The sequence below is a fragment of the Chiloscyllium plagiosum genome, unplaced genomic scaffold (genome assembly GCF_037043375.1).
Source record: "Chiloscyllium plagiosum isolate Xiang-an unplaced genomic scaffold, Cpla_swu_hap1 HiC_scaffold_27, whole genome shotgun sequence".
NCBI lineage: Eukaryota > Metazoa > Chordata > Chondrichthyes > Orectolobiformes > Hemiscylliidae > Chiloscyllium > Chiloscyllium plagiosum.
The window spans coordinates 49191220-49208567 of NW_028270165.1; the positions used below are offsets into that span (position 1 = coordinate 49191220).

At 45.9% G+C, this 17348-nt stretch overlaps 1 non-coding gene across 1 annotated transcript; it reads right to left on the minus strand.

Annotated features, from left to right (window-relative positions):
* Positions 1-9535: 9535 nt before the first annotated feature.
* On the minus strand, positions 9536-9625 carry trnap-cgg (transfer RNA proline (anticodon CGG)). The gene is given in 2 exon segments: positions 9536-9571; positions 9590-9625. It is a non-coding gene; the product is annotated as a tRNA-Pro (tRNA).
* Between the last annotated feature and the right edge of the window lie 7723 nt (positions 9626-17348).

The window sequence follows — 17348 nt, forward strand, 5'->3', positions numbered from 1 at the left end:
ATATGGGCCAAGTGCTAGCAAATGGGACTAGTCTGTTTAGGATAACTGGTCAACATGGATGAGTTGGACTGAATGGTCTCTTTCCATGTTGTAATTCGCGTGACTCTGTGGACTTCTCTGCCCAAGGGAGCAGATGAGGCAGCTTCATTAACAATATTCAAGACAGAGTTGGATGGGATCTTCCATGGAGGGGAATTAAGGGTAGATGGAATAATGCAGGTTGGAGGAGCTGAGAGGATGGATAGTTCAGCCATCATCTGAATGAATAGTGGAGCAAACTCGACAAGCCAAATAGCCGACTCCTGCTTCTATTACTATGATACGATAACTCTGCATTTCCCATGGCTAACCTGTCTAACCTGCACATCCCTGGATATGTTGGGCCATTCCAAATCAAGGCAGGTGAGCAATGTAGCAATGTGGAAAGTGAATGTCAGAGAACAATAGAAGGGACAAAGGGAATAAATGTACCACTAATCAAAGCTGGATTGAAAAGATCACAAAAATTGAAACTAAAGACTGTGTCTGAATGTGTGCTGCATTGTAAGAAAATGAACGAATTGACGGAAGAAAATAAGTGTGACCTGAGACTCCTTACAGAGACGGGGTTTTAGGATGACAAGAGTTGGATCCTGAATATTGAGGGTACGTGACATTCAAATCAAATGGGAAGTTCGGTAAAGGTAGAGGGTTGGCAATGCAAATCAAAGCACTGATAACATGGTAGTCTGGTGTCAGCTTGGATTTCAGGTCCAGATTTCTCTGTTCTCTGTTGATCTCCCTGTTCCCACAGAGCTAGGTGTTGTCTGTTCTCAGTTCTGCTGGATTTCTATTGAAGCTTTGACATCCCCCGCCCACCACCGCCCCCCCGCCCACCCGCAACCCCCCGCCCCGCCCCGGCCTTTTACACCTTCCCGAACAATAAAACATTCAGTCAATCAAGACCCAACCCACAATCTCCCAGCCTGTCAACCATCAGACAGGGAGAGTCATTTGGCGGGAAATAAAACAAGTAAAGTGAAAATGTGAAAATCATTGTTCTCATGTTTCTCTCTGAGGTTCGCACTGCCTTCACCTGCCCAACACCAAATTCTGGATACTTGGAGCTCTTGCACAATTAAATAATGAGAAGTTCAAATCCATTATGTCCAAATCACACTGCAAACACCACTCTCCAGCACCACTTCCATCTATCCTCATGCCAAATGTGTGAGGCTGAAGTAGCCACTTGAAAGCTTGGTAAATGCTTTACCTCTCAGAAGAGCTACCAGCTGCATGTCCACACTTTCATTGGGATCACCTCTTCAAATCTCAGGAATAATTTCTTACCCTGCCCCACCTCAGTTCATCTGCTTCTGAAAATTACACTATGCCTTTGTCACCTCTTGAGTTTGATTCTTCTGTCACACACCTGAAGGCCTGAAACATTCTCCTCCCCATAAATCTGAGATCATCCAAATCGCTAAACAAGAAACAAATAACTGTGGATGCAGGAAATCTGAAACAGAAACAAAAACAAAACTTGCTGGAGAACCTCAGTAGGTCTGGGAGCATCAATGGCCAGACAGTACAGTCAACATTTCAAGTCCAGTGACCTCCTTTCGTTCCAGATCACGGCTGTTTCTCGCCTTCCTCACACCAAGTTCATTTTATCTCTGATTGCTATGCCTGCTGACGCACATCGGCTCCTGGTGATGCAGCAGATCCATTATAAAATGTCAATCTTTGCTCATAGTCTTGTCCCTCGCTATCTCTATCATCTTCTCCAGCTCTAAACCTCTGAACTCAAGGAGCTCAGTAAATGCCCAACATTCTCATTCAAACTGACATTGAACCCCAGGGTTTCCTGATGAAGGGCTTTTGCCCGAAACATCGATTTTCCTGCTCCTCGGATGCTGCCTGACCTGCTGTGCTTTTCCAGCACCGCACTCTAGAATCCAACTCCAGGGATCTGAAGTCTGGAACTCAGAATAGCACAATTAGGGATAGCAAATCGATGGTAAAGACGTTCAGGTCCCATGTATGAGTAAGATTGAGGAGTGCAGCTTAACAGTCGCAGTAAACTACAAACCACCAAAATTATCATGTGAATAAGACAGAGATCAGAAAGACTCACCACATGACTCCAGTCAAATATTCAAACATTACTCGAGGAAAGGCCTGTAAATGTCCCCCGCCCATTAGGCCGGCACGGTGGCTCGGGCGGTGGTTCCCGCCTCGGGCAACTGTCTGTGTGGAGTTTGCACATTCTCCCCGTGTCTGCGTGGGTTTCCTCCGAGTGCTCCAGTTACCTCCCACAGTCCAAAGATGTGCAGGGTCAGGTGAATTGGCCATGCTAAATTGCCCGTAGTGTTAGGTAAGGGGTAAATGTAAGGGTATGGGTGGGTTTCGCTTCGGCGGGTCGGTGTGGACTTGTTGGGCCGAAGGGCCTGTTTCCACACTGTAATGTAATCTAATCTAATCTAAAAAAAAAACCTCCCACAACCCAAAACTGTGCAGGTTAGGTGAATTGGCCATGCTAAATTACCCATCGTGTTAGGTGGAATGGCCAGGGGTAAATGTAGGGGAATGGGTCTGGGTGGGTTGCTCTTCGGAGGGTTGGTGTTGGGCCGAATAGCCTGTTTCCACACTGTAGGTAATCTAATCTAATCTGTGAGAGGATTTTCTCGGAACGATCACTGTCAGTGTTGGACAGAAATTGTCATCATACTCCCTTCCGGCTTCCAGACCATCAATGCGCATGTTCCCAACTCCAGCCCATGTGCCTGCCTGTAAGCGCGCAATGCGCGTGCTCGTGGGACTCCTGAATTAAGAATGGGGTGCGATTACATTCGCATGCCATGTTGGGAAAAATATATGGCATGGAAGACCGTGATTTTACATTAGACAGGGCGATTATAGATTGGTCGCTGAAAAAAGTTCAAAATTAATAAACATGGAAATTTTCTGAAAGGTAGCTAGATTCAAGGAAGGGTTTTATAGACTGGAATCTAATCAAGAGATGAGGCTTGTTAACTGACAGAATAACACAATCAGAAGTGAGCTACAGACGGAAATTTAATCGAGGGAATCAGGATGATTACATCCAGTATAACAGAAAACTGAGTGTGTAATACAGGCTATAATCTAATTGAGGGGTTCGGGATAGTTTGTGTATAGAATAACATACTCGGGAGTGAATTACAGACTGGAACCTAATCAAGAGGATCGTTGTGATTTATATAGAGAATAACGTACGCAGTAGTAAATTACATCCTGGAATCTAATCAAAGCACCTTGATGCCGCACTGGGTCGAATGCAGCCTTGAGGTCAAGGGTTGTCAATCTCATCTCACCTCTAGGATTAAGCTTTTTTGTCCATGTTTTAACCAAGGCTAGAATGAGGTCAGTACCTGAGTGAGCCTGGTGGTACTGAGAGGATGTTATTCGATATGTTGCATAGCTTTATCGATAATCGAGAGTATACTGTTAGGACGATTAATCCTGAGTTGGATGTGTCCTGATACTTGTGCACAGGCAATCTGGCAAATTTCCAGATAGTTGGGTAGATGCCAATGTTGTAACCGCACTGAAGAGCTGAGAAAACTGAATGCAGTTTGTATTACACTCGGAGCAAGTGGATGATCTCTCCCCAGTGTGAACTCATTGATGTGTCGGCAGAAGTGAATTCTTTTACACACTCTCACCAGAATACATGGCACATAAACAGCCTGTCCCCAGTTTGAACTCGCTGGTGTACAGTGAGGTTGACTGACTGTGTGAAACACTTTCCACAGGAGGTTCAGCTAAACGGTATCTCCTCAGTGTGATAAGCAGATTTTTCTGGAAGCTGGAATACACTGTGAATCCCTTTCCACATGTAGGGCAGGCAAAAGCTTATTTCCAGTGTGACTGTATCAATCAATTTCCAGCTAGACACTGTAACTACAATCTCTTCCCATAGTCTCCACATTTACATGGTTGCATCATGGTGTTGGAGTCTTCGTGTTCGTCCAGGACAAATGATCAATGCAATGTTATGAAGTCGAAAGCATGTATTGTCAGTTTATGATAGAGAGTGTTTTTCTCAACTTAAATTACAGTCACAGCTGCTAGCAAAAGGTCGGGCTGTTTCAAATGTAGCAATTGGCTGTTAAATGGATACCTGTGTTCTGTTTGATGTTTTGACAACAATTCAAATGTAATTAATTTAAGCTATGCCCAGGATACCGGAAGACAATGAGATTTGAATTTAATTGTTTTGATCCCTGGAAATCAATCAAATAAGAATTTAATGTGTCATATGGGGGATATAAACCCGGCATTTTGAAAGTTATTGGAGAGCAACTGCTGATCCTTGCTCTCGGAGAAATTGAAAACACTCTCCATCAAAGGTACCTGTTCACGTGAAAAATACAGTAAAAAGAAGAGCACCCAGGAAGATCAGCAGCTAGAAAAGTGAAAACATCAATGAAGAGGAGACTGTGTGGCCTTGAGATTAAGTTAATGTAACGTTTAATAAATATGTTATTAGAATAGCATATTAAGTTGTGTCGAGTTGGGGTCAGATGGTAAGTCGTTAAAGAAAGGGGTGTTGGATTTGTGAATAGGTTTTGTTTAGTGTTCACTATTAGAGTTAGAAAAATATTTCTTTAAATAGTGGAATTTAGGAATTCTGTCACTCACATTTTAACAGATTATGAGGCAAGATAAGCTTTTTCTGGGCGGTTAGTTTAATTAACAGGGTTTGATCTCCATGACGTAACAATAAGTATTATTCTTACTCACACACGGATTTATGGATTATGATTCTTCTTTTCATATGTAAATCTTCTCCCTAAAATCCTGTTAGGAAGTTTTACAGAAGTTATTCCTGTAAAATCATGATGGAAATTCTGAATAGATACTTCTGGTTTCCCTAAAACATTGTGTCCTCTTGTTGACCAAAGCTGGAAATTCCTGTCACATGAGACAGTGGTTTTGTTTCAATGTAACTGGTCTAGTCCTAGCTAACCCTGGTTAATGTTCTGTGAGAGATGTTCAAATCTCACCAGGCCAGATAGGGGTGTTCTGTTAAGTCATTAAAAATCTGGACTGTCAACTATTGTAAGATACCATTGGGCTCACCTTTCTCCGGTTAGACATACATGTGACTCCATTGTGGTTAAATCCTCACTGCCCTCCAGACAACGAGGGATGGACAATAAACACACGCTGGCACAGAGATGAACACATATCTCTTTTATGCTTCAGCTCTTGCGTGACTGACCGCATGTCCTGCCCAATAGAAAGTGGGGCAGCTCGGGACGACATTCTGGAATTGGCGGGACACCGAGCCAATCAGAGTGAACAAAAGGCAGCGCCGAGTTATTTATGGAGCATGCGCAGTCCGGGTGTCTGAGCTGGTGGAGTTGAAAAGTGAGAGACAGTTCTGGAGGGAGGGACTGGATGGGTTTAGGAACAACCTGCTGGGAAATGTTTGTATTCGAGTTAGTACTGAACTCTGGGAAATTCGTTCACACGGGGTTAGAGTGGAAGAATTTCCCCACAACAATCTCAAACCAAGAGGAACGTTTGTCTCTCCTGCACTAAGAAGGAGAGGCTTCGGAGCAGCTGGTTCTTGAAGGTAAGTGAGCTGCAATTCTCTCTCTCTGTCTCTCCCTCTCTCTAAAGAAACAAAAACTTGTATCTACGGGAGGACAGTGTGTGTCTGAGAGCGGAGTTTATAGGTGATGCTTCTTCATACACTCTAATCTTGATCTTCTTGAAGTGAGGATCTGTCAGTTATTCCTGGGATGTAGATGTAGGAATCCGTCTGTAAATATCCCACTGCTCTCACGATCTCTACTCTCATTGAGGGCTGAATCTTGTGGACGGCCAGAACGCGCCCTTTACCTGAAAGACATTTGTCAGCTAGTTGAGTTTTTCGTGACAGTCCAGTAATGTGTCACGGTCAGTATTTGAGTGACTTTCACACAAATTACTGGATGCAAAGAACTCCATGGTGACCCAATGGTTAGCATTGCTGCCTCTCAGCTCTGGGGACGTGAGTTTGATTCCAGACTCTGGTGACTGCGTGGAGTTTGCCCTTTCTTCATATGTCTGTGTGGTTTCCTCTCGGTGCTCCTGTTTCCTCCCACAATTCAACGGTATATGGGTTAGGTGGGATGGCCATGCTAAATTGTGCAGGGATGTGCAGGGATGTGCAGGCTGGTGGGTAAGCCATGGGGAATGCAGGGATATGGGGTGAGTCTTTGTGGGATGCTCTTCAGAGGATGGGTGTGGATTCAAACGGCCTGCTTCCACACTATAAGGTTTTTATGATTCTTAACTCCTTTTAGTATCTTAAACAGTACGATTGCTCAATCTCTAATTTTTCCTGATTTAAGTTTGTTTTACAGAGAATCACAGAGACACATTTATCAGCAAGAATTCCAAGCAAATATCTTATCAGGATCTTAGAGTGAGTCAATTCATCAGGATTTGAAAACCATTAGATTGTCAATGTTTGTCTGTGGGAAAAGTTTGCAAACATCAGTGTACCCAGTGACAAATGGACAAGTCCTGCACCAGTTCCACAGATTGAATAGCATCCCACCATTCACAGCAGGGAGAGATTGTATCGCCACAGTGGCTCAATCCCAGCCTCAGGCGACTGTCTCTGTGGAGTTTACACATTCTCCCTGGGTCTGTGCCAGCTCCATCTGGATACTCTGGTTTCTTCTCCCAATTCAAAGATGGGCGGGTTAGGTGAATTGACCATTTAAAATTACAGTGGTCCACTCTCCCTCTTTATGGGCATTTAAGCGGGCATTGGATAGGTATATGGAGGATAGTGGGTTAGTATAGGTTAGGTGGGCTTGGATCGGCGCAACATCGAGGGCCAAAGGGCCTGTACTGCGCTGTATTCTTCTATGTTCTATGTTCTAAAATTGCACATTGTTTTCAGGGACGTGTTGGTTAGGTGCATTAGTCAAGGGTAAATGTTCAGTAATGGGGTAGGAGAATAGGTCTGGATGTCTTTATCCCCAGAGGGTTGGTGCGGACGTGTGGACTGTAGGGATTCTATAAGTCTATTAACCCTGTCCTGTGTCTGGGTGAGGAATCAGCTGATCATCCAATATGGAGAGACATGATCTACACCACAGAAACCATGGAAATGTGCAAACTGTGGGAAGGGATACAAATGTCTATACATGCTGGAAATTCATTGATGCAGTCACACTGGAGATAAATCATTCATCTACTGTTTGTGGGAAGGGATTCAATCAATCACCCGTTCTTGAGAAACAAGAATGCAGTCAGTGGGGAGAGTCCATTCATCTGCCCTGAGTGTGGGAAGAGATTCAGTGACTCATCCTACCTGCTGACACACCAGTGAGATCACACTGGGGAGAGGCCATTCCCCTGCTCTGAGTGTAACAAGGCATTCTCTGTTATCAACCTCTAGGCACACCAACTGGTTAATACTGAGAGACATTTCAAATGCTCACATTGAGAGAAAAGTTTTAAACACAAACATGAAATGCTGATACATGAGTACGTTCACACTGGGGAGAGGGCATTCCCCTCTCTGTGTGTGGGAAACGATTTGTCCATTCAAAAAAACCTTCTGAAACCCCAACGAATACACACTGGTAAGAAGCTGTTACCTGCTGCTTTTCTGGGAAAGGATTTACTCAGTCATCCCACCTTTTGAGTTCACACCTGACTCAGGCAGCTGTGTGCTGCTGCGGCTGTTCTCATTAAGATTCAGATGGATCTCCCCCAGGAAACAGATGCAGTGGAACAGCGAAATGTGGCGCTTGTGAGCAGAAGGCGGCATTGTGTTCCTGTACTTCTCAGAGAGAGGGAAAATCTGACTTTGAAAGAATGAATTATAAACGTGATGATTCAAAGTTTGTCCCATTACAGGCAGAACTGGGCCCACACCAACACTCACAGGCACAAAATCAGATTCACAGACAGCTATATAGAAACTTTCAGACACACGCTTCCGGGACAATGTGTGCCACTGCAGACAGTTTGTCATTCATACACAGACAGACACACTCAAACTTCCCACCGACATAATCTGTGTCCCATTGCTTGCAGAGATAGTCATATCAACACAGAAAAACAGACATTAACACAGAGATGGAAGCGCAATACAGTCAGAGTGAGACACAGAATCACTGACTTTTACAAACAAGTTCGGAGATATACTCAGACAATGTTGTGTTCAGCTTTGTGAAAATCCTTGTTTCCTTGTGAAATAAATCTGTGTCCTTTGGGTGCAGAAGCCTTTGTTTTATTGTCTAAATGTAAGTGTGTTGTGGCTGCTGCTGGTTTGAAACTGCGGCTTTGTCTCTGTGTGGATTTTAAGTCTGTAATCTGTGTGTGAGGTGAGGAGGTGGGGGAAGGAAGAGAGGGACAGACAGACAGATAGTTTGGACTAAACTATTGAGCTGCTGCTTTCTCTCACACCACCCCCGCTTCCTCTCAACTCACAACTTGCAATGCTCCATCCCTGGGGTGGTATACTCTCTGTAGAAGAGCTGAGTTTTGGGCACAGAAGGGTCTTTAAGTCATAGACCTGAAGGTATTTAAAGGAGGTCCTGTCAGCCATAGTTCCCATTGCCATGTGGATGGAGCATGAAGTGAAGTGAGTATCAAAGGGTGTGTGTGTGATTGTGGGTACTGTTCGAGTCTCAGTGTCAGTTTTGATCGATTAACCACCGTCCATCACCCCCACACCGTCCCTGAACCAGACAGACTGTCGTAGATTCTCGGAGTAAGGCCTGTCTCTCATGGATGAGAGGGAGTGTATGAAACCACAGAGAAAGCAGGGACCCAATGGAATTGTATCCCTTCCTCAGTCTCTCTATGTTTATTTCTTAACTTCTGTTTTTCTGACTTTTCTCCCTTTTCTCGCTCAATCTGTGTCTCTCTTTCTTCTTGTCTTCCATTCCCATCCGTCTGTCCTATGGGTTCAGGAACAAGATTGTTTGATGTTTGCGTCACCTACTGACCCTGATCACTCCCTGTACGAAAAAGTCCTTCCTAATGTCACTTTTACTTCTTTTCCTCGTGATTTTAAAACTCTGCTGAATCGTTGTCGATCCTTTCAGGCGTGGGAGCATTTGCACTACATTATTCCTGTGTCTAGACACTCATGACTTGAAAAACGTCAGGCAGGCCAGCTTTCAACCTACTGTTCTCCAAGGAGAACTGTCCCAACTTTCCAATCTACCTTCATTGCTGACAATCCTCATACACGGCACCATAAACATCAACCTGTTCAGCGCTGCCTCCAATCACTTCATTTCCCCGCTTCCTGAAATTTCAAGCTCACAATTGAGCAATAATGCAGCTGGAGGATTAATTCAGAGTCGGACTGCGCGGGCGAACGATGTGCAATGTTTGTTTTCACTTTGAGCAAGTGTTTCCTTTTACCCTGTTCGCTGTAATGGGAGCTCGACGCCATCCCTCCTTCACGCAGTCCGATCTCATTTAATAAATGTGCTTTTTGAGAAAATTGCGCCGGCGTTTCTGCACAAGGCAACCGAAGCAATGAGGGCTCGTCCGGGATTCGAACCCGGGATCTCTCGCAAGTCCACCCTACTGTAGGCCCGAAGCGAGAATCATACCGCTAGACCAACGAGCCACAGGCCGCTGCCGACGCGCGCTTCGCTGACCCCGGACGCTCCAAGCGCCCTCCCCTGAAGCAGCTGAGACTTGCTCAGTGTGAAAAACGTTTGAGTTGCTCCAAGAATCGCAAGCAGCAAAGAGATTCCACAACATTTGCTTTTCATTCCGTCTCCCTGCGCCCAGGACGCTGTTGTTTGTCCCGTTCCCAGTAACTGGACTCTCTCCACTGGCGGATAATTAAACCAATTTGTTTCGACGTGCAAATAGTTCTGGGGGAGGGCAGAGCCCATTCGCTCTTCTGCTCTCTGTCAATCACTTGGGGTGGAAGACGTAATTTACACTAATGCGTAGGAAATGGGCAAGTTTTAACTACATTACACAGGTCTGTAATCAAAGAGACAGAAAGATGCTGTGCTGGTGGGACAGATGGAAATGGACACCGGAAACTGTTCCCTCAGGTAAATTCATATGAGTGTATTTGTGTGCAGCCGGTTCGGTTTTCAGAATTCGTCTTCACACAGCAATCCTGCAGAAAGACTTTTCTAACACGGGCGTCTGTTTCTTTGCTGCGAACGGGCAGCAGTGAACATCTGAGCCCCAACTGTCCCAGATGAAGTTGAAAATGAGCCATTGTTTCTCCCTCAGCCGCTCTGTCCCAGAGACAGGGAGAGGGGCGGCATAAACGCGTGACGTCATTCCGCCGCAGCCTGAAGCCGTTCAGTCCATCATTTCCATGCGACTTTCTGTCACTTGTATCTCTCCGAGGCGATTCGCAATCGGTGATATGTGTCCTAACCATGGGAACTGTGTCTGTATGGTGATGCTGCTTTCGAAATGCTGATCGTCCTGTCATTCACGTCTGAACCGGAGTGGGGAATTGTTGCAGGGAATGAATACGACCGCAAATAATGTGGCTTTGCGGCTCAGTGGTTAACACTGCTGTCTCATAACGGTACCTGAATTCGATCCTACCCTTGTGCGGCTTGTTTGTGTGGAGTTTGTTCAATCCCTCGTGTCTGCGTGGGTTTCCTGAGGTGCTCCGGTTTCCTTCCACAGTCGAAAGATGTGCAGGTTAGGTGGACTGACCATAGTGCCCAGAGGTCGGTAGGTTAGGCGCATCAATCAGAAGTAAATGTCGGGTCTGGGCGGGTTACTCTTCGGAGGGTTGATAAGGACTTGTTGAGCAGGAGGGCCTGTTTCCGCAGTGTATGGATTAGAATTCGAATTGTTTCTACTTCACTAGCCCGTTCCCATTTCATAGAAGATGTGTTAGGATTCAGTTCAGAGCAGACTGGCGGAAAGCAATTCAAATCTCCACAAGCACTTCCCCTCAATTGTGTAAGTTGGGCCAGTGTTTAGTGACACATTCAGCTCAGATGCTCGAAGATTTGTGAAGCAGAAGCAAAGGCAAGATATAGAACAGAGTACCGTTGCAAAGGGAAGCAATAGCAGACGAGAGTTTCGATCGAGTGACATGAACCCAGCACCCTCCTGCTGCGCCCCTCTACTTTCCCACGCGGAGGGTTTTCCACAGGTCCCTTCAACCTTTTGTCTGCAGTGTGGCATGCACGTTCGAGCCTGATGTCAAAGATCTCCACTGCTGTCGTGTAATATGCTGTTTCGCAAACGTATGGAGGCTGTGTAAATATAAACTTATTTCTAAATTCCCACACTCTGTTGATCGAACTGTGATTTCACTCTGAATCACAACATGTATCACAGCGCAGACGGAGGCCATGTGGCCCACCTTCGATCTGCTGGTTCTACACTGTTAGTAAACGTGTGTCTCAATTCGTATTTCCGTGCCTTTTCCGTGTAAATCTGCACATCTGAACATGACCAGCGAATTCCCTTTCGGGTCCATTGAATCTTCCTCTTTGTCAATGTCAGACAGGGATTTACTGACCCTAACCACTCCCTGTACGAAAACGTTCTTCCTAATGTCACTTTTACTTCTTTCCCTCCTGACTTTAAAACTCTGCCGAATCGTTGTGGATCCTTTCAGGCGTGGGAGCATTTTCACAACATTATTTCCTGTGTCTAGGCCTCTCATGATTTGCAAGGCTTCTGTTCTCCGTGGAGAGCAGTCCCAATTTTCCAATCTTGCTTCATTGCTGACATTCCTCAAGCACCGCATCTCTGGCAAGTCGGAGTAGTAGAAGACCCAAAGCGAGAATCATACCCCTAGACCAACGAGCTGGATACCAGGCGCACCCCATCGCCCGTACCCGCCCCACCTCTTGAACTAGCTGAGACTTGCTCAGTGTGAAATACATTTGAGAATGCTCTTGGAATTGCAAGCGGAAAACAGTTTCCAGAAAAGCTGCTTCTCATTCTGTCTCCTTGCTGCTGTTTGTTCCGTCCCCAGGAACCGGGCTCTCTCCACTGTCAGATAATTCAACCGTTTTGTTTCTAAACATTTTTCTGATACCCAGGTGGCTAGTGACAAGCACTGCGCTCCTCAACATAGGGTACAGAGAACAGGAGAAGACCACGAAGACCTCCACGAGTGTGTCACCTCAACTGTGCACATTGGGCCAGTACATCCATGTGAAATATTTATGTTGATTTTTTTGGGAAGCAAATGAGGTGCAGAACAGAGCGCCCTAAGACAGGAAAGCTGCTAAAGACGACATTACGTGAATAGGAGAGAATATGACATGGCGGCTTTCCGGCACTAAAATAATGGAACTGTAGGTGGGGCTGGAGGGTATTCAAGTGGAAAATGAGGCGTTGTTCTTCCATCTGGAGCTGAGCTTTGCTGGAACACTGCTGCATGTCTGAGACTGAGATGTTGGCCAGGGAACAGGGTGGTGTGTTAACGTGGCGGGCAACCAGAAGCTCAGGGCCTTTTTTGCGGGCAGAATTGAGATGTTCTGCGAAACAGTCACACAGTTTATGCATCATGCTACGTTGGGGAAGCGACACTGGGAGCAGCGAATGCAGTAGACTAGGTTGTGGCAAGTGTGCAGGCAAAGTGCTGCTTGACCTGGCAGGTATGTTAGAGCCCTTGGATATTCAGGAGGGAGCAGGTAAATGGGCAGGTGTTTCACATTCGGCGGTTGCAGGGGAAAGTGCCTTGGGACTATGGGAAGTGGGTGTGGTTGTTGAGAGTGAAGGAAGAGTGGACCTGAGGTGTAAGCCCTGCCCATTTACCTCCTCTTTTACATAAATCGTGAAGTTGGAAGAAAGTTCCATAGAATGATTCAGTACCACGTGACTCATGAACTAATTTGTATTCATGTTCCGGGGCCAGCATCATTATTGTGTCACAGCAGCTGCAGGCCATCCTCGGGGGCTCGCCGTATGACGTCACGGTACGGCTGGAAGCCTCGGGACAGTTTATCAAGTAACCTCCCTGTGGGTCAGGGCAACCCTGCATCGGAAAGCACTGAGATAGTCAACCACTACCAGTTAACATGGGGAACACATCTCCACATTTCGCAGCCTCGAGGCAAACTTCCCGTCTTTCCACTTAAAGTTCAAGAGCACTCAAACCGACATTCCCCAGGTAAGTTTGGAAGAATTTTTTCCAGGTGTTCGCAAAGTATATCTATGAGCACTTTGTTAAAGTTTGAAGTTTGCAAGTGTTGAAATTTTGTGCTTTTGAGCGAAATCACAGTTCGAAAAAACAGAATGTGGGAATTTAGACAGAGTTTACATTTGCGCGTCGGCGATATGTCTGCGGGCGCGTGATGGGAGCATCACACAGAAGGGAAACCATCTCTCCTATTCACTCAATGTCCTCTTTAGCAGCTTTCCCGTATAACGGCGCACTGTTCTGCACCTCGCCTCCTCATCTGCTTCCCAAAACACTTCGACATAAATATTTCACATTGATATACTGGCCCAATGTGCACAGTTGAGATGACACACTCGTGGAGGTCTGCGGGGTCTTCTCCTGTTCTCTGTTGAGGAGGGCAATGCTTGTCACTGGTCACTCAGGTGTCAGAGAAAAGTTTAGAAACAAAACGGCTTAATTTTCTGCCAGTAGAGAGGGGCCGGTTCCTGGAGACGGAACAAATGACAGCAGGGAGACAGAATGAGAAGCAGCTGTTCTGGAAATTCTTTGCCTGACCCCATTCAAAACAGACAACTTCACAACTGGAGGGAGAACAGCAAACAGACCGCCCCGGGGCGGGCTTGAAACATCAACCTTTAAATTAACAGCCGAACGCGCTGACCAATTGCGCCAGAGAGGCAAGGAGCCACGCCCCCTTCCCCATCGCTTAGGGGAGGCTATGAGTGAATTCATAATTCAGCTTGCCCATCCGAGAATTGCAATTGTCGTCTATCAGTTTTCCTTTTCCTTGATAAAGCCACCATGCTGCAGAGTTCTGACGTTAACACGGACTTGCGCAGCAATGGAAACATTCACAACGTGAACAACCAAAGATAATCACCGTCACTGATTCCCTTCCACAGGCCCAACTTTGTGAAGCAGTGTCTTACACTGGCAAAGGAAACACCCTTGTCCACAGGTGCCTGCTTCATTTCGATCACGATTTCATGCCCCCTCACTGTTCTAGTCTCATTTCCAAACACTTTGCTCATAGCCTCAAAAGAAGTTCTGCGGGTATCTGCTTGTTCCACCCGAACAGGCAGTGGGTTGCAGATACCCACCAGTCCCAATGTGAGTGAAATTCTTTTCCCCCTCCACTGATTTGAATCTTGAAGAAGAAGCCGGGGAGCAAGCTCCCTTTCTTTTCGACGACATTTCTCATTTTGTACTTGGCAGGGTTCACACCTGCGTGGGGAAACCGCAATGGATTTCAAGTCCATCGCATTAACCACTCGGCCCACGAAAAGAGACCCACACTGACAACTTCACTTCCCAGCTCTGTCTGCCTGTGGAGCTAAGAAAGAGTGAATCATCGCAGAGTTTGTTTGAATCGAATCACTTCACAGTGTTTCGAAAGGGTTAAATATCTGCACACGGTGTTTGCAGATATTTAGGTGTTTCATCCCAAAAGATGAAATGAACTTTCAGTTAAAAACAAAACTAGAAATTGCAGGAGGAACTCAGCAGGTCAGGCAACATCTGTGGAAAGAGAATCAGAGACAACATTTCAGGATTCTCTTTTCTCCGACAGGGACTGTCAAACCTGCCGAGTTTCTCTTTTTGTCTCGGCTTCTCAGCATCCGCAGTCCCTTCCATTAGACATTAATTCAACTCAGAAAACCCTTTGTGGAGAAGATTTCCGTTTGGGGAACATTTTCCTGTCCCCATTAAAAACGCACTGCTTCGAAGCCAAGCAAGAACAGCGAACATACCGCCCCTGGGTGGGCTGGAACCAACAACCTTACGGTGCACAGCCGAACGTGCTGACCAATTGCGCCACAGAAACAGGCAAAAGCATGAGCTGCGCCATCGCGTAGGGGAGGCTATTAGTGAATTCAAAATTCAGCCTCCCCGCCTAGAATTACAATTGTCGTCTATCAGTTTTACTATTCCATAATAAAGCCTGGGAGATTTATTGTGGAGACACCGGGGACAGTCTGCAGACACATCCATGTCACAAGGAACTAGATTTCTTACTCCGGGGCCGTCGCCCTTCGAGCCTTTCAGTGTTTTGCCTGTTCCCGAGTTCTCTCATTGGCTCGGAGACGAGAAGGGGTTTGAATTCCTGATGTGCAGGAACGACAATTCTTTCAATGTCTCAGATCAGTTCATGTTCCGAGAACATCGGAGTCAATCTCCCGGCCTCTTCAACAAGGGGACGGTGTTTGCACTGTCTCTGCTCAGTGGGACAGTTCATCTTTCATTCTCCTCTAAATACGCTTCCCTAATAGTTTCTAATGATTCACAAAGCTGGAGACTGGGATTTCTGTTTTGCTTCATGAACATTTTTACATTTCCCAACTGAGAATATTTTGCCAAAATCTCTTCCCAATTGTACCCCTTGCGTCATGTCCAGGGATGAGGAATTTCCATTTTGGGGAGACATTCCCAAGGTTGGGAATGTTCGCTTTGGAGCAAAGAAGGTTAACTGGAGATTTCTTGGGGCTGTTGGTGATGATGGGAGAAGAAACGGTGGGAATGGGCAGATTAATGATTAGAAGAACCAATTGCCACTGACCAGAGTCAGTTACCAGAGGACAGGGATTGAAGTTCTTGAATGAAAAGCAGCACTTGTGCCTAATAAACACAGAGAATACTGCAGAAAGCCAACAGGTCGAGCAGCCTCTGTGGAAAGGTAAACAGAGCTGACGTTGTGAGGCTGGAACGTTGTTTGTTCAGAACTCGAGTTTCCTGCATGGCAATAAATTCCCAGACATGAGAACATTCTTTTCTTTTTCCACAAAATTGAAAGCACTATCCCACCCCCTGTCACCCCTCTATTCTCACTCCGCTCAAACTAAATCTCCCGACGGTACTGATTCAGGATCTTACAGAGACCGAAAAGTAAAAACATCAAGGCAAACACCTCTGAATTTTGGATACCTCCACCTGAAAGTTAGTGTCTTTCACGACATCTAGGAGTGAGTAAGTCTGATTTTGGGAAGCAAAAAAAAGTGTCAATACAGGATGAAATTTCAATGCAGCTTCTTGAGAAACAACCAGACACGAAATGGTTAACATCTGGGGAGGTGGAAGTGGGGAGATGGGGGAATGAGATATCAAGGCATTGGCACCGACACCAGACAGAAACTGAACATCCAGGCATGGCAAACATTATGGGCAAGCCAGAGTCATAGAGATACACAGCACAAAAACAGGTCCTTCAGTCCAAATCATCCGTGCCAGATAGCCTAAATTAATCTCGTCTCATTTACCAGCACTTGGCCCATATCGCTCTGAACTCTTCCTATTCATATACCCATCCAGATGCCTTTTAAATGTTATAATTGGACCTACATCCACCACTTCCTCCGGCAGATCATTCCTTACACTTGCCTCCCTCACCCCAAACATATTACCCTCCTGTTCTGGACTTCTCCCATCCCAGGGAAATGACCTTGTCTATTTACCCTATCCAAGCTTCTCATGACTCAATAAATGTCTGTAAGGTCACCTCCTCAGCCTCTGGTATACCGGGGAAAACAGCTCAAGCACTGCGTTTACTTTTGGGTTCACACTCACTGAACCTTGCTCCCGTGTAAAACATTGTTTCCCTCCCCAACACTGTCCAGGGAAAAGCAAGGATTTCTGAGACTCTGGAGTTGGGGGAATGCCAAGTAGAATTCCTACAATGTGGAACACGCCATTCTGCCCAACAAGTCAACACTGACCATCCAAAGTGTAACCCATGCAGACACATTCCCCTATCCCATTACTCGACATTTACTGTACACTGTGGGCCCATTTCGTATGGCCACTTCAGCCAAAACTGCACGTTGTTAGATTTTGAGAGGAAACCCACGCAGACACGGCAGGGAGAATGTGCAAACTCCATACAGACATTCGCCCCAAGGCTGGAATTGAACGCGGATTCTTGGTGCTGTAATACAGCAATGCTAACCACTAATCCATCGTGCTACCTCCGTGCACAAAAAGAGGTGGGGATTGGGAACTTTGTTAATTGAATCACATAGTGGATTGTTGAGTAAGGTTAAATCTCACGGGATCCAGGGAGAGCTAACCAACTGGGTACAAAATTTAGAAGCGCATTGTTGTAGATACTGGAATCCTTCCTGAAAACAACAAATGCTGGAGATCACAGTGGGTCAGGCAGCGCTGTGCTACTGTATGACTGGATAGTGTGGATGTGGAGATGATGTTTCCACTAGGAGAAGGG